This window comes from Solanum pennellii, chromosome 1, assembly GCF_001406875.1.
Source record: "Solanum pennellii chromosome 1, SPENNV200".
Classification (NCBI taxonomy): Eukaryota; Viridiplantae; Streptophyta; class Magnoliopsida; order Solanales; family Solanaceae; genus Solanum; species Solanum pennellii.
In genome coordinates, this window is record NC_028637.1 from 13,038,750 (window position 1) to 13,062,002 (window position 23,253).

The 23,253-nt window shown below is 35.5% G+C and overlaps 1 pseudogene; it reads right to left on the minus strand.

Annotated features, from left to right (window-relative positions):
- Positions 1-917: 917 nt before the first annotated feature.
- Positions 918-23,253, minus strand: part of LOC114074821 — a 37,709-nt pseudogene continuing 15,373 nt past the window's right edge.

Here is a 23,253-nt window from a genome sequence, read left to right on the forward strand (position 1 = left end):
TATATATATATATATATATATATATATAGTCTTTTGACATATCTCAAGCTATGAGAATTTCCTATTAGAGTTATTAGTGAAGTACAAGCTATAGTAAATTCGGTACAAATGTTCATGATGAAGATATTTTTTATAAGATTTACAACAATTGTATCAGCCTTTTGGAGTAGCTGAGGTTTTGCTTTTTTAGAGACGGCAAACACTGCTAGTCAGAACACAAAAAGAATGAGAATGTTGTCTAGGACAAAAACAATGACTTTTGTGTTAATTTATTTCTACACGAATAAATGAGTAAGATCATTTATATTATGAGAGTCTAACACAATATTTTGTGTGAAATTATCAATTGTTTATTTTATTTTTATATGGAAATTGCATGTTGAGAAACTAGATTAAGAAATATAAAGGGTTAAAAATATCCTTAACGCATTAGATATAAATCCAAAATATCTCACTCATTGCAGAAGAGAAATACTTTATGTAATTAATTCTGTATTTCTAATTTCAAGTACTACAGTTTTTGACAAGTCAAATAAAAAAGTTATTCATGTTGTGATAGAACAAAGTTGTAGTTGAGATAGTACCAATTATTTTCTTCTTTTAAATAGAAAGTAAAAGATGAAGACAAAAAATTGAATATTATTGCATTATTTAGGCTACTATTGTATTGTTGACCATCACTTTTTCGATATCTTCAACATCCCATTGTTTGCTCTGCTCTCCCGAATCTTTTTGCATTTTCACCACATATCTACCCATATCTTTAATCAAGTAATGCATTTCAGTCATATGATTTTGGAGATGAACACAAGAAAATTGTCGATTAGGACATTTAATCAGTGTTCCGCTCCAAAATCACAGCTCTCAAGGATTTGTATGACTAGTGTTAATATTCCTCGTAAGAGACATGCTATATTTTAAAATAAATTTTTCTCTTCAATCTCTAAATCATCATAACTAACTTTGAGATTTTTAAAAATTTCTAAACTAGAGTTTTTCTTTATATGATCTACTGAGTTAGGCCTTTTTATACAACAATGAATCCCATACCTTGAGCGCTAAAGGAAGGCCTTTAGCGTGATTTACTACATGAAATTAGAACTTCTTAAAATGATCATCTTTAACTTCATTTTATAAGAATGCTTATTGAAAAATTGCATAGTGTCATCATCAGGTAGTGTTGGAAACTCATATATTGCATCATCCAGTTCTATCAAATGTCTATTTCTAGTTGTTACAATAACTCTGTTTCCATTAACGAAATAACCAAGATTGCCTGCTAATTACTTCAAATTATCACCATGATCTATGTCATCAAGCACAATCAACAACTTCATAGAACAAAGTCTTCTTGGAATCATGCTATAACACCCCAACATTTTAGAACTCTAATTTAACTCATACCTTCATAGAAAGACAAAGAGGGTGAGTAATGAATTAAGAATGATGTGGTATGTCATATTTTAATTGTTCAAGGTTTATAGCTCAAGTTTTGAAGTTAGATAAGTGGAAAGTTGGTGAAAGCTATCGCAAGTTCCTTTTTAGGTATTTTTCTGAGATTTGGGTCAAATGTCTAGGAGCTTTTCTCCCAATCTATAAATAGTTATGGGACCCACGACCTATTAAATCGAAGGTGTATGAGTCTACTTTGCAATGCATCAAACCATTTGTTCATACAACTTCATAATAGAGAGATATTCACATTTTTACGAGACTGTCCAAGTAGGCACATGAGGTGGGTCCCCTAGGTCGGTGGAACCTTATAAGATAGCATATTCTTCATCTTTATTTATTCCAACTCGAAAGCAACCCACAAAAATCAGCGAATTACTCCTCAAATCATCCTTTTGTGTTAATGATCTCTTCTTGGCTTCTTATAGAAAAATGCCCTACGTCGCGAGCTCGTCGTTATGGTACAATTTTTATGGTGAATTGAGAGGTATAGCTCTATGGAGGTTGTGGCAGCAGGGAATTTTTTCAATGTTTTGATTTATTCAAGTATTTTGTGTGTGTAAAGAAAGTGTTGTAGTGGTGCGGACGAGGTATTTTCAGCATAAAATATAATGGAAAAGGTATGTTAAGGCTATTCCTTCATTTGGCATGATTTATTCAGCATGATTCCTTAGAACTTGGGATGATATAAAAGGGTAGTTAATGTTGGTGATCTTGTAGACGTAATTGTGAGTGGTTGGATGATTGTTGATCGGTTAACAAAATCAGCCCACTTCTTACCGCTCAATACTACTTTCACAACTGAAGATTATGCAGGGCTTTACATCCGAGAGATTGTTAAGTTGCACGACATCCCAATATCTATTATCTCGGATAGAGGATCACAATTTACCTCTAACTTCTTGAAGTCTTTCTAGAAATTATTAGGGACACATGTTAATCTCAGTACAATCCTTCAACCTCAGACAGATGGCCAATCTGAGCGCACAATTTAAACACTTAAGGAAATGTTATGGGCATGCATGCTAGACTTTAATGGAATTTGGTATGACCACTTACTTCTTATTGAGTTTTCCTGTAACAATAATTATCATTATAGCATCAAGATGTCACCTTATGAGGGTTTCACCGTCGAAAATGTAGATCCCCAATTGGCTGGTTTGTGGTAGGTGAGTTAGGGTTAGTTGGACCCAACCTTGTACAATAGACAATGGAGCAGGTTAAGCTCATCTAAGAACGTGTGTTGACTTCCCAAAGTCGCTAATAGTCATACTCAGATGTACGTCAAAGAGATTTAGAGTTTTGTGTTGATGACCGTGTATTCTTAAAAGCCTCACCTATGAAGGGTGTTATGAGATCTGCAAAGAAGGGAAAGCTTAGTCCAAGATTCATTGAGCCATACCAGACCCTTTAGAGGATAGGACAAGTGGCTTATGAGTTAGAGTTACCATCGGGGTTAGAATTGGTTAATCCGATATTTCATATATCAATGCTACAGAAGTGCATAGGAGACCTTCTAGGGTTGTCCCTGTTGAGGATTTTCAGATCACAAAGGAGTTGTCCTATGAGGAAACTCAGTTGCAATATTAGATTGACAGGTTCTAAGGTTGAGGACCAAAGATGTGGCTTTAATAAAAGTATAGTGGAGAAGCAAAAATAGGGAAGAGGTGACGTGGGAAGCCAAGGATAGCATGAGATCCATATATCCTTAATTGTTTTTAATTCTACCGCGGTAAAAATGTCAATCTTGATTAGCACAGTGAGGTAGGATATCCATTTAGTTTTTTTTGTGGCAGATTATTGTTGTTGTAGTAGTATTTTGCTCATACTATTATTGCGAAGCTATGGGGCTTATCTATTTGTATCCTTGTAACATCTCTTAAATTGAAATAGCTAGAAATAATCTAAGAAACTAAAATTTATCACTTTTTGAAAGAAAAAGAAAAATCAGGAAAACTTCCTAAGTTAAGAAAGTGAGTTTTTGGTTATTTTCAAACGACCATAACTTATAGCTCAGGATGAGTTGGAATAAAAACTTGATATGGTTGGAAAGCTCTTGGGGAGATGTTTCCAACTCCACCTAGTTTGCGCATTTTCTATATCAGATAAGGGAGATATGCCTATCGAGAGTTGGGTTGTTGGATTGAGGAAGGTCCCAATCCGGGTTTAAGGAAGGGCAAACTAGTCTTTTCGCCCACTTATTTCCTATTTTGTTTTAGGGATTTATTTCGTGTAAAAATAAGTTTTAAGTCATAGTAGAAAAGTTATTTAAGGCTTAGGTCTTGAACAAGAGAGATGAGAAGAAGGAAAAGGGAGAAAGATGAAGGTTTCGCCAAGAACGCCAAGAAATTTCGAGTGGAATTTGTCGGGATGATCCCTATTAAGGTACATGAGATTTTTTGTGTTGGGTTAGTTCACTCACACACCAATATGTTTCAATTCAGCGATTTATGAGTTGTTTACATGTTAAAGGTTGAAGTTCTTGGAGAAAAATGTCAAAATCTCGTCCATTGAATTGTTGGCTGCCTATTGTTGTTTGGTTCTTGTTTCTACGAGTTATTTTTGATTTGAATCCAGTGGGTATTGAAGTTACCAATAGTCCCAAGTGTTTTGTGAAAGAACTAGGGAGGTTTGGAGGGTTTAGGGATGAAAAATGAGTTGAGAAATCCGCCACACACACCTGGTAAGGCCAGGCGAGTCGTGCTTGCAGTGCGCCAGATATTGGCCTCAGTCACTTAAGGCCTGGCACGGCGCACCACCAGTGCGCCAGAAGCAAGCCTCAGTCAGTTGAGGCTGGCGCGACGCACCGTGAATGCGTCTGAATCATCGTTTTTTGCTTAGTTTTTGTAGTTCAGTCAGATTAAGCCCTTCTAAGATGTTTTAACACTTCCTAATGATTCTAACTACTCTAAGTACCTTCTAATTATATAGATATCATCCAAAAACACAAATTGAAAACCTTGAATCAATAACTTCAAATTCAAGGAAAATTAGAGTCAAGTCTAAAGAGTTCTTAGAGTTCCTTAAAGAAGTCTTTTACAAATACTTTAAATTTGTCTTAAGACTTAAAGGTCAGGTTGAGTAACGAGTAAAGATAAGTATAAGAAGAAGTTCATTTCATATTTTCATTAGTCTTTCACAAACGTGTTAACTTCATTTAAGACATAAGTTGAATTTACTTAAGAGTAAAGTATAGTCTTTCCTTCAAAAACAATATACGGGGACTAAGTATTACCAAAGCAGTATTAAAATGTTTTGACATTTAAGGGAATGGAAACTGAGATTTCCAAGGAGCCTTAGCGCTAGTTTTCAGAAAAGAACTATAGCTTTCTAAATGAAGAAAGCAGGGAAACTAAGATTTCAAAGACAACCTTTGAGCTAAGTATATTTTGAGCACTAATCTCAAACCACTAAATCAGTATGTTTTAAAAATCATAGGAGCCAATATTTTTTGAGATTAGTATTGAGCACTGATATGGGATAGAGTTGAGACAACTCACAGCCCCCATAAACCATGTAGCCACCGTGGGTAGAAAAGGGTTAATTTTTTAGATGTACCTTTTTCATCGTAGACTAGTGGATCCATGAGGCAGTTCAAGTCTTATACCTTTAGTCGGGTATAGGATGCGCTGGCAGTGTGAGGTAAATCGTTGTATCATCACTGTAGCTTTTAAGTGATGGTTGCCGGTAAGAGAAACTACCACAAAAGTTAAATGTCTTTATATATATATATATATATATATATATATATATATATATATATATATATACACACACACACACACACACATCAGTTTATTTTTAGTTTTACGTACATATGAGAGTTAATTCTAACCTATTATACGTTCATAGTTTACAACATGTTTTAAAAAAACTTTCTTTATGTTGCACTTGCTTTTAAACTTCTTTATATTGGATTGAGTCAATTATAATTGAGTTACGTTAATCATGAGTCGAGCAGAGTCAAGGTAAGTGTTCCCCTAGACTCTTTTGTAGCCTATGTCATTTAACATTCCAACTTGTATACTCGTACATTCAATGTATGTATGCCAATTGGCCTGCATCGTATGATGATGCAGTCGCATGTAACCAGGATCAGCACCATCCAGTGCCTCGTTGATCCAGTTAAGCACCGAAGTTAGTGGTGAGCCTCCTTGCATTCTGGAGGACACATTTATTACTTTTCAGTATTAACTTTATTAGAATGTTGTGGGGTCTGTCCTTTAGAGGTTTCATAAATAGACAGTCTAATGTTAGTCCTTTGAGTCTTTTCAATATTATTTCTTTTGTTAAGACTTGGGTTGCTAGATATTGGTAACTTCGAACGTTTCAACTTTATAAACATTCTCTGTTATGATATTCTTTTAAGTTAAGTTATGATTATTGTCTTTCGGTGAGTTAAGTAAGTCAGGACAAGGGTTCGCTCGAGATCAGCAATGGTCATCGAGTGTTAGACACATTCAAGGTATAGGCTTGGGGCGTGATAAACTTATTATCATACCACAAAGTTCAAGAGTCCTAGAGGGTTTATGAAGTCGTTTCTATAGATTCCTAATTATTGGTGTGAAGGCGCCACATCTATGATTAGGAGGCTACAACATGTAAGAATTTCTCACTTTTTTCATATTCTTTTTCTTGCATTAAAGTTTATTTCTAAAAAAAGGTTTCTCTCAAATTTGTGTTTACGCGTGTTTCAGATCATCATGTCTCCACTAAGAGCAGCAAGAGGTCATTTAGCCAGAAGTACTGGTTAGGAACCAAATGTACCAAATGTACCGAATGTGCAACCTTAAGGAGAAGTCACCAATGTTGAGTTTCGTGAGGCTATCCTAATGTTAAGCCAAGCGGTGACTAACTAAGTCGGGCAGTAGAGAGGAGCTCTGAGAGTTGAAACTTCAAAGATTCGTGAGTTCTTAAGGATGAATCTTCCAAGTTTCATGGTTTCGAGCACGACTGAGGATCCGGAAAACTTTGTGGAATAGTTGAAAAAGGTTTTTTGATGTGATGCATGTGTGATATTGATAGAGTTGAGCTAGCCGCATATCAAGTGAAGAATGTGGCTAAGACTTGGTTCGATCAGTGAAAAGAGGGAAGAGATAAAGATGCACCACACCTGAGTTGGGCCTGTTTTGGGAAGGCTTTTTTGGGGTGTTTCTTTTCCCGAGAATTGAAAGAGGCTAAGATACGAGAGTTCCTTAACTTGAAGCACAACACTTTGAATGTGAATGATTATGGTTTGAAGTTCACCCAGTTGTCCCACTATGCTCCAAAAATGGTTAAGGACATGAGGAGCAGGATGAGTCTGTTTGTCGCTGGCTTGGGTCGTGAATCAAGCAAAAAGGAAAGAGCTGCAATACTGATAGGCGACATAGACATATCCAAGTTGACAGTGTATGTGTAGCAAATGAAGAGGAGAAGCTGAGGGAACGAGAAGAGTATAGAATCAAGAGATCTAAGACATGGAATGAGCATGGCCAACAGAAGAATAATGCCAACTAGTCATCCTTCCAACAGAAACAGAAGGGTCCTGCCCCACCATCTACTAGTTCACCTGCACCTAAGAACAAGCGTGAGTACTATGGTCAGAATTCCAAAGCTAAGACTACATATTCACAGGGTAGTGTGGTACAATAGGGGTAGTAAGCCTCCTGTCTACGCCAAGCGTGGTAGGAACCACTCCGGTGTTTTGAGGGCTCCACTGGTTGTTTTAAGTGCAGTTAGACGCATTTCATGAGGGAGTGTCCAAAAAATAAGCAAGGAAGTGGTAATGGGGGCAATAGAGCCCAGTGTTCATCAGTTGCTCCACTAGACAGGGTTGCACCTAGGGGAGCTACTTCTGGTACTAGCGGAGGAACAAACCGTTTGTATTCTCTCAACAGTTGCTAGGAGCATGAGAATTCGCCAGACGTTGTCACTGGTTTGATTCAAGCCTTTGACTGTACTATTTATGAATTGCTAGACACAAGAGCGAGTTTATCTTTGGTAACTCCATATGTTGCTATGAACTTTGATATTATTCCTGAGAAACTTAGTGAACCATTCAGTGTTGCCACACCTGTTGGTGAATCCATTTTAGCAGAAAGAGTCTATCATGATTAACTGTTTCCGTCAGTCACAAGAGTACATGGCTGATTTAGTTGAGTTAGACATGGTAGACTTTGATGTCATTCGTTGTACAGATTGGCTTTATTCATGTTATGCCTCAGTTGATTGTAGAACTCGACTAGGAAGTTTCAATTTCCAAACGAGTCAGTCTTAGAGTGGAAAAGCAGTTTAGCAGTGCCCAAGGGTCGATTCATTTCGTAGCTTAAGGCGAGGAAGTTAGTTTCTAAGGGGTGTGTCTATCACATAGTCCGAGTTGATGAATCTAGTGCTGAGATACCTCATATTTAGTCATTTCCACTAGTGAAAGAGTTTCCAAAAGTCTTTCCAGATGATCTTCCCGGAGTCCCTCCTAAGAGAGAGATAGACTTCGATATAGATCTCTTTCCAGATACTCGTTTTATCTCTAGTTCTTCATATATAATGGCACCAACTGAGTTGAAGGAGTTGAAAGAACAGTTGAAAGTTTTGTTAGATAAAGGTTTCATTCAACCAAGTGTCTCACCTTGGGGAGCTTCGGTCTAGTTTATAAGAAAGAAATATGGTTCCCTTAGGATGTGTATAGACTATCGTCAATTGAACAAGGTTACCATCAAGAATAAGTATGCTCTTCCAAGGATTGATGATCTTTTCGACCAACTTCAAGGGGCTCCTTGTTTTTCCAAGATTGACCTCTATCAGGCTACCACCAGTTGAAAGTAAGGGAATGTGACATTATAAAGACAACTTTTAGGACCAGATATGGGCATTATCAGTTTTTGGTCATGTCGTTTGGGTTTACCAATGCGCCCGCAACATTCATGGATCTTATGAATAGAGTCTTAAAACCTTATTCAGATCTTCTTGTTACCGTCTTCATTGATGATATACTAATCTATTCAAGGAGTGAAGAAGATCATGCTAGTCATCTCACGATAGTCCTTCAAACATTGAAAAATAAGGAGTTGTATGTCAAGTTCTCCCAGTGTGAGTTTTTGCTTAAGTTTGTGGCATTCTTGGGCCAAATAGTTTCCAGCGATGGGATTAGAGTTGGTACCCAAAACATAGAACAATTCAGAGTTGGCCTAGACCCACATTTCTAACAAATATAAGGAGTTTCTTGGGTTTGGATGACTATTATAGAAGTTTTATTGAGGAAATTTCATCCATATTGTCTCCTTTGACCAAATTAACTCAGAACATAATTAAATTTCAATAGTCTGAAGCTTGTGAGAAAAGCTTTCAGGAGTTGAAGAAAGGGTTGACTACTGCATATTGACCTTACCAGAAATTACTCAAGGTTTTGTGGTGTACTGTGATGCATCTAGAGTTAGTATGGGTTGCGTGTTAATGCAAAATGACAAGGTTATAGCTTATGCCTCCAGACAGTTGAAGGTTCATGAGATGAATTACCCAACCCACGACTTAGAGTTGGCTGCTATAGTGTTTGCCTTGAAGATATGACGTCACTACTTGTATGGTGTTCATGGTGACATATTCACTGATCACAAGAGCCTAGAGTATGTGTTCACCCAAAAAGAGCTCAATCTTAGACAAAGAAGGTGGTTAAAATTACTCGAGGATTATGACATGAGTATTCTCTACCACCAAGGTAAGGCCAATGTGGTTGCTGATGCTTAAGCAGATTATACATGGGGAGTACCGTCAATCTTCAGGAAGAAAAGAGGGAGTTAGCCAAAGATGTGCACAAACTTGAACGCATGGGAGTCAGACTTATAGAATCCACAAAAAGAGGGATAGTCGTGACCAATGGGGCTTAGTCATCATTAGTATCAAAAGTGAAAGGGAAGTAAGACCAAGACCCCATTTTGCTTGATTTGAAGGTGAATATTCATAAGCAAAGAGTATTGACTTTTGAAAAAGGGATAGATGGTTTGTTGAAGTATCAAAGTAAATTGTGTGTACCTAGGGTGGATGGACTCCAAGAGAGGATCATGGGGAAGCTCAAAGATCCACATATTCCACTCATCCAGGTTCCATAAAGATGTACCGCGATTTGAGAGAGGTATATTGGTGGGAAGGTATGAGGAAGGGCATTGCTGAGTATGTTGCCAAATGAGTGAAAGTAAAACACCAAAGACTTGGAGGTTTGGCTTAGAATATAGAACCTCCGAAATGAAAGTGGAATATGATCAATATGGACTTCATAACAGGGTTACGAAGGTCTAGCAGGCAACATGATTCAATTTGGGTGATTGTCGATAGAATGACAAAATCAGCACATTTCTTGTCAGTAAAGACCACTGATTCATCAGAGGATTATGCAAAGTTATACATTATGGAGGTGGTGAGACTTTATGGAGTTCCAGTTTTGATCATTTCGGATAGAGGTGCCTAATTTACTTCTCAGTTCTAGAAGTCTTTCCAGAAATGTTTGGGTGCAAAGGTGATCTTAAGCACTACTTTTCATCCTCAAACAGATGGGCAAGCGGAGCATACAATCCAGACCTTAGAAGACATGTTGAGGGGTTGTGTGATTGATTTCAAGGGAAATTGGGATGATCACATACCTATCATTGATTTCACTTACAACAACAGCTACCATTCAAGCATCCAAATGGATGCATATGAAGCTCTTTATGGGAGAAGATGCAGATCTCCTATTTGGTCGTTCGAAGTTGGTGAATTAGGGTTGATAGGACCAGATATAGTTATCAAAGCTATAGAGAAGGTGAAGGTGATTCAAGAGTGATTAAAAATGGCACAGAGTCTCCAAAAGTTCTACACAGATGTTAAGAGAAGGCCGTTGGAATTTGAAGTGGATGATTCGGTATATCAGAAAGTTTCACCCATAAAGGATGTTATGCACTATGGTAAGAAGCGAAAACTTAGTCCCCGGTATATTGGTCCTTATAGAATATCAAAGAGAGTTGACAATGTAGCTTATGAGTTGGAGCTACCCCAAGAGTTGACATTGGTTCATCCAGTGTTTCATTTTTCAATGTTGAAGAAGTGCGTGGGTGATCCTTCATTAATAGTACCAACTGAAAATTTTGGGATTAAGGATAGCTTATCCTAAGAGGTGATTCTGGTTCAGATTATAGATCATCAAGTTCGCAAGTTGAGAACAAAGGAGGTTGTGACAGTCAAGGTTCTTTGAAGGAACTATTTGTTGAAGAAGCGACTTAGAAAGTTGAAGAGGATAAGAAGAGATATATCCACATCTCTTTCAATCCGGAGAGAATGCATATCAAGGTATTAATTCTCTTTTAAGTACTTTATAAATTATGAATAAGCATGTTGTCACATTCTTGTGATTGTTGAAAGTCAAACTTGAGGTTGTTATTCTTAGATTAGTGAAAGAAATCTCATTCGAGGATAAAATTTCCCAAGGGGGAGATATTGTAACATCTGTAACTCGAAATAGCTAGGAATAATCTAAGAAATTAAAATTTATCACTTTTGGAAAGAAAAGGAAAAATCTGGAAAATTTCCTCAGTTAAGAAAGTGAATTTTTGGTAATTTTCAAACAACTATAACTTTTATATCAAGATGAGTTGGAGTCAGTTCTTGATATGATTGGAAATCCCTTGAAGAAATCTTTCCAACACCGACGAGTTTGCGCATTTTCTATATCGGATGAGGGAGATATGCCTATCAGAATTTGGTATATTGGATTGAGGAAGGTATAAATCCGGGTTTAAGGAAGAACAAACTAGTCTTTTCACCCATTTTTTTCCTATTTTGTTTTAGGGATTTATATGGGGTAAAAATATGTTTTAGTTCAGATTAGAAAAGTTATTTTACACTTAAGGCTTGGAAAATAGAGAAGAGAAAAAGGAAAAGGGAGAAAGATCAAGGTTTTGCCAAGTACGCCAAGGAATTTCTAGTGGGATTTGTCGACGGTTATCCCTATTAAGGTATGTGAGATCTTTTGTGTTGGGTTAGTTCATCCACACACCAATTTGTTTTAGTTCAGCGATTTATGAGTTGTTTACAAGTTAAAGGTTGAAGTTCTTGGAGAAAAATGTTGAATTCTCGTTGATAGAACTATTGGATGCTTATTATTGTTTGATTTTTTTTTCTCCAAGTTGTTTCTGAGTTGAATCCAGTGACTATTGAGGGTACCAATAGTCGCAAGTGTTTGGTGAACTAACTAGGGAGGTTTGGAGGGTTTAGGGATGAAAAACAAGTTAAAAAATTTGTCAGACACACCTGGACAAGGCCAAGCGCGTCACACTTGCAATGCGCCAGAAATTAGCCTTAGTACTTGAGCCCTTGCGCGGCGCACCACCAGTGCGCCAAAACCAAGCATCAGTTAATTGAGGATGGCGTGGCGCGCCTCGAACACGCCCAGATTGTCATTTTTTGCCCTATTTTCGTAGTTCAGTTCGGCTAAGCCCTTCTAAGGTTTTTTAACATTTCCTAATGATTCTAACTACTCTAAATGACTTCTAGTCATATAGAAATCATCTAGAAATACAAATTTACAACCTTGAATCCATAACTTCAAATTCAAGGAAAATTAGAGTCTAGTCTAGAGATTTCTTAGAGTTCCGTCAAGAAGTATTTCACAAATACTTAAAACTTATTTTAAGACTTAAAGATCAGGTTGAGTAAGGTCTAAAGATGAGAACAAGAAAAAGTTCATTTCAGATTTTCATAAGTCGTTAACAAACGTGTTAACTTCAATTAAGACTTCAAAATTGAATTTACTTAAGAGTAAAGTGAAGTCTTTCCTTTAAAAAAAAAGTATATGGTGACTAAGCATTCCTAAAGCAGTATTAAAATGTTTCATATTTAAGGGAATGGAAACTGAGTTTTCCAAAGAACCTTAGGGCCATTTTTCAGAAAAGAACCATAGCTTTTTAAAAATGAAGCAAGCAGGAAAAATAAGATTTCCAAGATAGCCTTTCAGCTAAGTATATTTTGAGCACTAATCTCAAATCACAGAATCAGTATATTTTCAAAAACATAAGAGTAATTAAATTTTTTGGGAGTAGTATTGAACACCGATATGGCAGAGAGTTCAGACAACTTACAGCCCACATAAACCATGTAGCTACCATGGGTAGAAGAGGGTCATACTTTTTAGATGAACTTTTTTCACAGTAGACTAGTGGATCCATTAGGCAGTTTAGGTCTTATGCCTTTGGTCGGGTATAAGATGTACTGGCAGCGTGAGGTAGATCGTTGTATCATCAATGTTGCTCTTAAATGATGGTTGTAGGTTAGAGAAACTCCCACAGAAGTTAAATGTATTTGTATTTTTACATACATATCAGAGTTAATTGTATCCTTGTATACGTTCAGAGTTTACATCATGTTTTGAACAGTTTTTCTTTATGTTGCACTTGCTTTTAAACTTCTTTATATTGAATTGAGTCTGTTATAATTGAATTACCTTAATCATGAGTCGAGCAGAGTCAAGGTAAGTATTTACCAGACTCTTTTCTAGCCTATGTTGTTTAGCATTCCAACTCGCATACTCATATATTCACTATATTTATGCCAGTTGGCTTGCATCGTATCATGATGCAGCCACAGGTAATCAGGATCAGCACCATCCAGCGCCTCGTTGATCCAGCTGAGCACTCCAAATCAGTGGTGAGCCTCCTTGCATTTTGGATGACACATTTATTTTTTTTCAGTATTTTCTTTATTAGGATATTGTGGGGTTTGTCCCAACATCCATCTCAGTTTTAGAGGCTTCATAGATAGACAGTCTAATGTTAGTCCTTTGAGTCTTTTCAGTATCATCCCTTTTGTTGAATGTTTCAGCTTTATAAACATTCTTAGTTATGTTATTATTTCCAGTTAAGTTATGTTTATTGTCTTCCGCTGAGTTAAGTAAGTCAGGCCAAGGGTTCGCTCCAGACCAGCAATGGTCATCGAGTGCGCGCCATGTCCAAGGTGTAGGCTCAAAATGTGACAATCCTCTTATGAGGTGCTTAGGTTGGAAGCTTCTGCATTTCAGGTTCGTGGATATTATGGGTATAGAGTACATTTTGCCAAATTTTGGAAACTAGTAAGGACTTTACCGAGTGCCTTATATTTTTCATTCGAGGACGAATGTTTCTAGGGGGGGAATGTAACACGCTGACTTTTTGGAACTCTATTTTAACTCGTACCTTTGTGGAAAGACAAAGAGAGTGAGTAATGAATTAGAATAATATGGTATGTCATATTTTAATTGTCAAGGGTTGTATCTAAAGTTTTAAAGTTAGGTAAGTGGCAAAATAAAAGTTGGCGAAAGTTATCGTAAGTTCTTTTTAAGTATTTTAATAAAACTTGGGTCAAATGTCTAGGAATTTTTCTCCCAATCTATAAATAGTTATAGGGAATACGACCTATCGAATCAAAGTTGTACGAGCCTCTTTTCCATTGCATCAAACCGTTCATTCATAAGACTTCAGAATAAAAAGATATTTGTGTTTTTGTGGGACTGTGCAAGCAGGCACGTGAGGTGGATCCCTTAGGTCGGTGGAACCTTATAAGATAGCATCTTCTTCATATTTATTCATTCCAACTCGAAAGAAACCCACAAAGTTCAGAGAATTACTCCCCAAATCATCCTTGTGTGTTCATGATCTCTTCTTGACTCCTTATCAAAAATTGCCTTACGTCGCGAGCTCGTCGTTTAGGTTTAGTTTTCATGGTGAATTGAGCGGCATAGCTCTGTGGAGATTGTGGCAGCAGGGATTTTTTTCAATGGTTTGATTTATTCAAGTGTTTTAAGTATGTAAAGAAAGTGTTGTAGTGATGCGGACGGAGGTATTTTCAGCATAAATTATAATGGAAAAGGTTGTTAAGTCTTTTCCCTTCATTTGGCATGATTCCTTAGAACTTGGGAGTGATATAATAGGGTAATTATGTTGGTGATCTTGTAGATATAATTGTGAGTGGTTGGCTGATTGAGTGATGATAAACCCTCATTTCAGGGATTTATAATTTGTTCAGAATGATCCTAAGTAAGGAACTACTTGGAGACTATTCATGTATATTGTTTAAATCTAAATGGCTCGCCTTTCGCCTATTCAATTGTTTATTACCGTCCTTGGGGCTATTGTTGTTAGTTTTTGAGCTATGAGCTGCCTATTGGGCTATGTTGTTGTCTAAGAGGACTATGTTACTGCCAAAGAGGGCTATGTGTTGCCGATGGGGCTATATTGATGCCAAAGAGTGTTATGTTTTGCCTATGGGGCTATTTTGATGCCAAAGAGGGCTATGTGTTGCCTACGGGGCTATGTTGATGCAAATGAGGGCTATGTGCAGCCCACATAGCTATGATGTTGCCAAAAAGGTCTACGTAACTTCTTACAAAGACAATGGGCTACCGATATGGGTATGCAGATTGATTTGGCACCTTATGGGCTTATAGGGGCCTAGGGGTATGCAGATTGATTTGTTTGTACCAGCCGAGCTTATGGGGTCTTGGTTAGATTGTTGTTTGATCATTTTTGTATTTTTAGATTTAGTAGTTAGTTAGCATGCTTATCTAAATTTTGATTTCATTACCTTATTGATTTTGGTATATTATGATACTTGCTCCTTTAGTCTATAGATTTTCATACTTTGTACATTATTTCATATTGATGCCCGGTTTCCTGGGGGCCACTTGCAATCACGCATGCATGTCCTTACAGGCCAGCTGGTAGACCTCCTCAGTAGTAGGATTGACTTATATCTGGTTGGATAGCCCCTTTTCTCCTGAGCTTCCAGAGTTGGGAGGTTTGTTAGATTTTGTTGTATATATTTGTATGGATAGGTTGGGGCCCTATCCCGCCAATCTTTAGCACTCTTAGAGGCTTGCATACTAGTGTTTGGGGTTTATAGCTACATTATATCCATGCTAGCCTAGTTTGTTGGTTTGCTGAAACTTGAGAGTTGTTTGATATATACCTGCTTTCAATTTTGGAGTAGATATCATGGTGGCCTCGACAGCGCAATCAGTACTAAGGTGCTAGTTGGCTACTTCTTTATATGAACTCTTAGGAGTATTGTTTCTTTTATAAATCTGTTGACAAGGGTCTTGCCAGCCGAGGGCTTAGTTTTAAGCTGAGATATACTTTTTTGTTTTCTTAATTGCGTGTGGCTCCCATGCGCTAGTAGCAAATGGTTCAGCGGGGTTGGCTCAGGCTTGAACTTTGGCATTAGGAGCCAGTTGCGCCCCTTGAATTTGGGAGGTGGCATATGCACTTCCCATCATACTTATTATTGATGTACTGTAATCTTCTTTTTTCTTAATAGTTGAGAAAAAAGGGTATTTGGTAAAGAATGCAGTTGATTATTGTCTTGCATTTTCTTTAACATCCGCAAGAAAACAAGCAGTTTTAAATTGATAAGATAGAGTATCGAAAATGGCTTTTGTTATTGTCATTTTACCAACTCCACCTATTCCTCACATTCCTACAATCCGAACATCATTGATTTCTATTTGAAGTTAGGATTTTAATTTCTCTAAATGAGCATTTCTTCCCACTACATCTTGCAAAAAAGATAAAGAATGAACAATTGGAAAATTTGGAAGAGATGTGGTCGACAATCTACTGAATTTGCTTTGAATCAATCCTAGATAAATAACAAGATTGCATGTGGACAATGTGAGGAAGTCAAGTACAATAAGTATTTCATACTTTTTATGTTCAAGGGAATATTAAATAGGAAACATTATAATTCAGGGTAATAGCTACATGTTTTTTTTTCATTACAAGCAATTATGTGTTTTAAATTCACCAGTCACGGATATCATACCATTTAGATGAATCCTTAGTGGCTTTGAAAATATCTTAGTGGATCCACTTAGTTGAGGTGCTTTATATCCCGAAAAGGTATAGTACTGTTCTGAAAATATGGTAGAGATGTTGCATCATCACATAGCTCATAGTGATGGTTGTCGGTTAGAGAATCTTCAAATAAGAGTAAAGAGTATTTTATTAAATTTTTATATACATTCATACTATCATCTATGAAGATTTAAACATGTAAATCTTTTGTTAATGCTTTTGTAATGAGTTGAGTTGAGTGACTACTTTTCCGGTCTTGTCAATTCAGTTATCTATGTGTTAAGTTCTTCTTGCATACTCGTACATTTAATATACTAATGTTATTCGACCTGCATATTATTATGATGCAAATATAGGTGCTCATGGCCATTAAGAGGCGCTTCGTTGGTACCATTTGCACTCCATCTAGTTTTGGTGAGCCTCCTCGCTTTCTGGAGGGCTTCACACTTACTTCCTGCTTGTTAAGTTGTCAAGGGTTTTGTCCCAAAATCTATCTTAGTATTAGTGGTTTCATAGATAGGAGTTGATGAGTCTTTCAATATTTACTTTCTTTTGAGTTATTTATAAACAATAAGTATTTCTATTAAGTATTTTCCACACCCTATGAGTTCAGTATTTGAGTTTGACGGATTTAAATAACTTTTAAGCTTATTATTGCTTGAGTTGATTTTTCTCTTGTAGTTTGTAAGGATTAGGGATTGTTTGGGGATTAGCAATGGTTCTCGAGTATCGGTCATGTCCAAAGTGTAGGCTTGGATCGTGACAATCCAGGTAAGGCCAATGTGGTCGTAGACACATTAATCCAGAAAGCAATTAACATGGGAAATTTAGCTTACTTAGGGGTGTCTAAACGACCTTTGGTTGGGGAGATTGAGACTCTAGCATATGATTTCGTGCATGTGGAAATCTCAAAGAATGGTGGAGTGTTTGTCAGCATCGAGATTAAACCCACTTTCTTGGAGGAGTATCAAAACCAAGTGATACGCTCAAATTACACCTCCCTAAAAAAGTATAAGCGATCGTATCAAGTAAAGGTTGAGGTCGAACCCACGAGGAAAATGGTTAGACTTAATTTAATCCACGATTTTATATATTTAGTCAATGTCTTTCCGGAACAAATAAGTAAAGGAGGGTGGATTTTGTGAAACAAAATTTCTTCAATAGTATGGTTAACAAGTGAACAAAAGTAGACTTCGGTTGTTATCAAGATGAGAAAGTAACTAGGGTATATGTGTTCCCCACAGGTTCATAACGCAGTATTCCTAGCAATAGCAATCATTTCCTAGTGTTTTACATGCAAAGCGATAAGTTAGGTGGTATCTCTAAATCCTTGGTCTGGCATCTGGAGAATTTCACCCTGCACCTTGGTCCGGCTACGTGTGTATAATTTAATAACCCTTACCATTACCTCATATTAAACATCATAATTGATGTATCACTTAATTATTACTTCGCACCAATCAACACTAGCCTATTAGATAGTATCACACTAAATCTATGTTGATAATTCTTTTTCTATTAACTACCTCCTTGGTCTGACAAGTAGCAACTAAGCGAGTTCTAACGTTGGCCACCGTTAAAAAGACTTCTAAAAATAAAAGAATTATCAATGCATGCAAAACACTATTCAAGAATTGCTTAATTACTAGTTATACTTTATTAATTATCCATGATTCTCACAACCCTAGTTGTGGATTTAGTTACTCATGCTAGCAAGATCACAATTCATAGTTTTAGATGAAGAAATCATGAACTTACTTAACAAGAAGAATAAACCCAGAAATCTAACTTGAAATTCCAAGCAAAATCTTTCAAACCAAATCCGGAAATCAATTACTTGCTAAAGTTGCAAAAATCAATCCCCAATACACAAAGTAGAAAAAATTAATAGTAGCTAAACCCAGAAACGAGGTTTTAATACCCTATATATAGAAAACAAAGTCTTAATGACAAAGGAATTCAAATAAGAAAAGTTTTTTTCAGGTACGCGACTTCAATCGATGACCCAACTAACAGATCGTCGATCAATTGACGATCCATGGTTTGCTTCCATCAGTCAGGATTTAGAAAATATTTTGCCCACCGGATGGCACCCTCTCTAAATCAAATGACGGACCAACCGTACGGTCCGTCGATTCATCTACGGGCCATCGATGCTCCTCCGTAGCTCCATACTTAGGATCTTCCAAAATCAGGTACTGGAACCTTATATGAACCAAACAACCAGTATGGTCCGTCGATCAATTGACGGACCGTCGTTGCCTCTCCTGGTTCCACACTTAGTCAGACTAGCCTGATTTTCCTCCAATGCCTGAGCTGCTCATCTATGATCACCACCTACGATTCGTCAATTGAACGACGGGCCGTTGATTTCCTCCGTAGGCCTGGTTCTGCATTATTTTCAGTTTTTTCTTCTCTTGCCACCTGAACATCTTTCCTGCAAAAACAAGACAGAAAACTTGTTAAAATGACTACGAAAAGTCTTTAGACACACATAACTATTAAGTGAAATACATTAGAAATATCGTAAAATCACGGCACATCACCAAAGCAATTTTAGGGTGAGCAATTGAGCAAGCTCTAAAACAAGGTGGTGTCTTATGAGGCCCCAGATGCTACATTTCACACTGGGAGTTCTATGTTTTAGAGGATGGTTATGTCTTCCTCAAGTGGATAACTTAATGCAGAATTTGTTGGCAAAGTCTTATGGCTCTCGGTATTTGATCCACCCAGGTATAACCAAAATATATATGGACTTGAGACAGCTTTATTAGTGGCCTTGGCTGAATATGGACATACTGAGTATGTGTTTGACTGCCTAAACTAATAGCATGTGAAATATTAGCACCGGAGGGCTACATGTTTACTTAAGAGGATATCCAAAGTGGAAGTGAGAAATGATAATCATGGATTTCTTGGTGGGTCTTCCTAAGACCTTGGGGAAGTATGATTTCATTTGCCTCATTCTGGATAGGTTAATTAAACCAACCCACTTTATTCTAGTTAGGATGAATTATAATTTGCAGTAGTTAAGCCAAGATTTATGTCAAGGAGATAGCACATAAGGTTGCATAGGGTACTCCTTTCCATCTTTTAAGATCGAAGCATGTAATTTAATTCTAAATTTTGAAGCAAGTTACATGAAGTATTGAGCAAGGTAGACCGAAAAAGTATTTAAACTTGTTTCTTGAAGTTGATATAGAAGAGAAAATAAATTTAGTAACAAATTGTCATAATTGCCTTACCAAAATATATGAACAAACAATTGTTCTACAAATGATAGTTTTTAGCATTAATACTTCAAAAACATGTCATAACTTACTATAATTCACAGTCAAATGATATTTTATAGGAAAAACATATTACACAATAATAGACTATAATGTGATCATAGAGTCTTAGCAGAAGAAAACATATAATATGTCTAAAGAAGTGTTTCACATCACTAACAAAAGATACTAACAAAAAAATACCTACAGTTTACTAGAGTTTCTCTTCTTCTGCAAAAAAAACTCCATAATCCTTTAAGACTGCTCTTTTAAAATGGCTTCCTCTTTCTGTAATAGAAGGCTTATTGTTTAAACAATAGAAATATGGCATGACATTATTATGTGGTTGTACATTTTATATTATACTATGTAATTTACCCACGCTTCGTCCGGGCAAAAATTATCTTTCTAAGCTTTTAAACAATATTTTCATAATCGACTGTCATAAGGAAAGAAAAAAAAAGAATACATTTTAGTAGGATTTAAGAACATTTCAACATAAATTAAATGATTTGACATTATCACATATCTCAAGAATTGTAAAGACATAATGAATGATTAAAATAATCTTGATATTTAATCATTTTTATCATTTATATAATTTATCATAATATATGTTTGATGATATAATTATCTTTTTAAAACTGAGTGATATTTTTATGTAGCAATGAAACATTACATATTCTATTTTTTTTGTACATGAAAAATATAGAATCTCATAATTTTATGGTTAGAATTACTCCTTGTGAAAAAAATAATTATGTGAAAGTTTTTGATAATATTAGTTATAAATAAGTTAAGACCGTTAAAAAAATGTAAATGAAAACAACATAAATTAATGTTTTTTTAGAGACAAACTACTTATTTGAGGTCAAACGTTCACCACTTTTCGTTATTGTTACTTTGTTAATCTAACAAAATTTATAGGAGAAAAATAATTTGAAATGACAACAAAATAATATTGTTGAACCTTTTAAAAATTCATTCTTTTTAAATTACTGCTTTGAAGGCTCTTATAGATGCTTCATCAATGCAATTTTATAACTTTTTCTGAAATATGAATGTATAATTGTAGCATTACGAAAGTATAAGTAGATTAAAATGTTGGATTCTAGACTCATGTTAAAGAAATATTCTCGAAAATTAAAAAAATACGAATGAGCCTAACCTAGATAACTTAACGATCAGCAATGACTTGGAACATGAAGGATGATAAATCTATGTTAATAGACATATCTTTTGTAGCTTAATAGACCACATTTATTTAGAGCAGGTTTTGTTGCATATTTTTCATATTAAGTTTGCCGAAAATAGTCATAAAATATTTAGAAGAGCCTAATGAGAAGGAAAAAAAGAAAAACATTAAAAGGAAGAAAGTTCCCAAGTGAGACCATATACATACCAAACAAAAAATATTTAATGCAATTTTAAGGAGACAACAAAACGTCGAGAAAAAACATGCATCAAAAGGAGAGTATGAGATATTCATTGATGATAACAAATCATTCTAACTAGAAAAGTTTCTATGTTTTTAAATATCATACCTCAAAAAATTGACTGACACTTCAATCAACTTTAATCGTCAAGCTGCTCATAATATCTACTGATAAAATTTAGTGAAAATAGATAACAACAAAATAAAAAAAACAAAAATTATTGGCATGCAAAGTTATTAACTGTCAATGGATTCTCTAAAAAATATAAAATTGCATCCTTCTACGTGAAGGTATGACATTGTTAATGAAATTAAAAACTTGTAAGAGATTTTTTTTATTGTACCTTCAGCAAGCCTTATAGAGCAAACTTGCTTGAATAATTAATTGATGTTTGCTATTTAATCTGTATTAACAAATAGATATAACAATAACTTTGCGAAAACATAAACAACAAATTTTAAAGTATGTATTTAAAAATATCAATTGATAATATAAGCATAGATTAATGACCGTAAAAACATATCAGAATTTGTAACAACAAAATGGAGAAAAACCAAGCCCACTGAATGAACAGTGTTCCCTTAAGAAATTATTTTCCTCTAGTACCCGAGATTTAAAGGATTAGATCCTCTCGGGATAGAACAATTCTATTCGTCAGTGTATTGATACAAAAATAATGGTGTGAGTGAGTCATTCAACAAAGCAAAGTACACAAATATTTAGTTGTTTAGAAGAAGAAGTTCAAAATTTTCATTGTTTTAAAATGAGAGGAGATTCCTCTATTTATAGACAACAAAGGGTACTGTGAATTTTAAAAATAAAATCTAATTATCTAAAATTTAAAATTTGTATTAGACAAAATAAGAAACTTTTAATGATATTAATTACATATTTTAGATATGTTATAAAATCTAAACTCATAAGAATATAATCATAAAGAGAAGAAGACAAGAGAAGTAGATGTAGGAGAAATTTCTTCTTATTCAAAAATGTATTATACAAAAGGTGAATGATATCTCTATTTATAGAGTTGAGATATCACCCCAAAGGCCACCATCATAAATGCCCAATTAGTAGGTACATAGTTATCCAAATGGTTCTTATCACCTTGAAAATATGTATACATGAATACAATTAAGTCTTGAGTATATCTAAAGGACAATCCACACAATTCAATGGATTTATAACACTCCCCCTTGGATGTCCATAGATAATATGCCTCGTTAAAACCTTACTAGAAAAAACCCTGTGGGAAAAAATTCTAGTGAAGGAAAAAGAGTACACATATCTTTTGATACGCACTATTTGTTGCCTCATTAAAAACCTTGCCAGGAAAACCCAGTGGGAAAAAAAACTCGGTCAAGGAAAAAAAATGCAACGCGTATTATACTCCCCCTGAATAAAACATCACTTAATTTCTTGTGATGATGTCTCCAATCTTCGTACATTGTGGTTGGTATATTATTTTTCAAAGAAAAATCACACATTTCTTGAATATGGTGTGTCATTTATCTCAACCAGACGCTCTTTCGACTTGCTTCATGGAGGACTTTTATTTCTACATAGCAACATTTGCTTCATTGATCGCCAGGATATGATTGTGCCTCCACATGAAAACAAATAGCGTGTTTGAGATCGTGCTTTATGCGGATCAGATAAATATTCTGTATCTGCATAAACAATCAATTTTGTCTTGAATTCCTCGGAATAGAATAAACCCATAATTATGGTCCTTCGAGGATATTCAATCATGTGCTCAACACCATTTCAATGTCCTTTTATCGGGGAGAAACTGAATCTTGCCAGTAAATTAACTGCAAAATAAATATCTTGTCAAATATTGTTAATAAGATGCACTAGTGCCCTGATTGCACCAAGATATAGAGTTTCATCACCAAGAAACTCTTCATCTTTCTTTTGAGATCAAACTGAATCATCATTTATGTCAAGTGATCTCATAATCATTGGGGTACTCAATGAATGCGATTTATCCATATAAAATTGCATCAAAACTTTTCAGTGTATGTGCACTGTTAGACAAATATTTCATTTGTCAAATTATCAATCTGTAGGTCAAGACAAAATTTTGTCTTACCAAGACCTTTTCATAAAAATACAAGGACAATTAGGGTCATTCTTTTGTACCCTTTTTCTTCCTTGACTATTTCAATCCATATAAGGATTCTTGAAGCTTTATTGAAAAAGTTTCTTTCAAACTCTTATATGCTTCAGACACCTCGATTGTTTCAAGGATTTTCATATAACCTT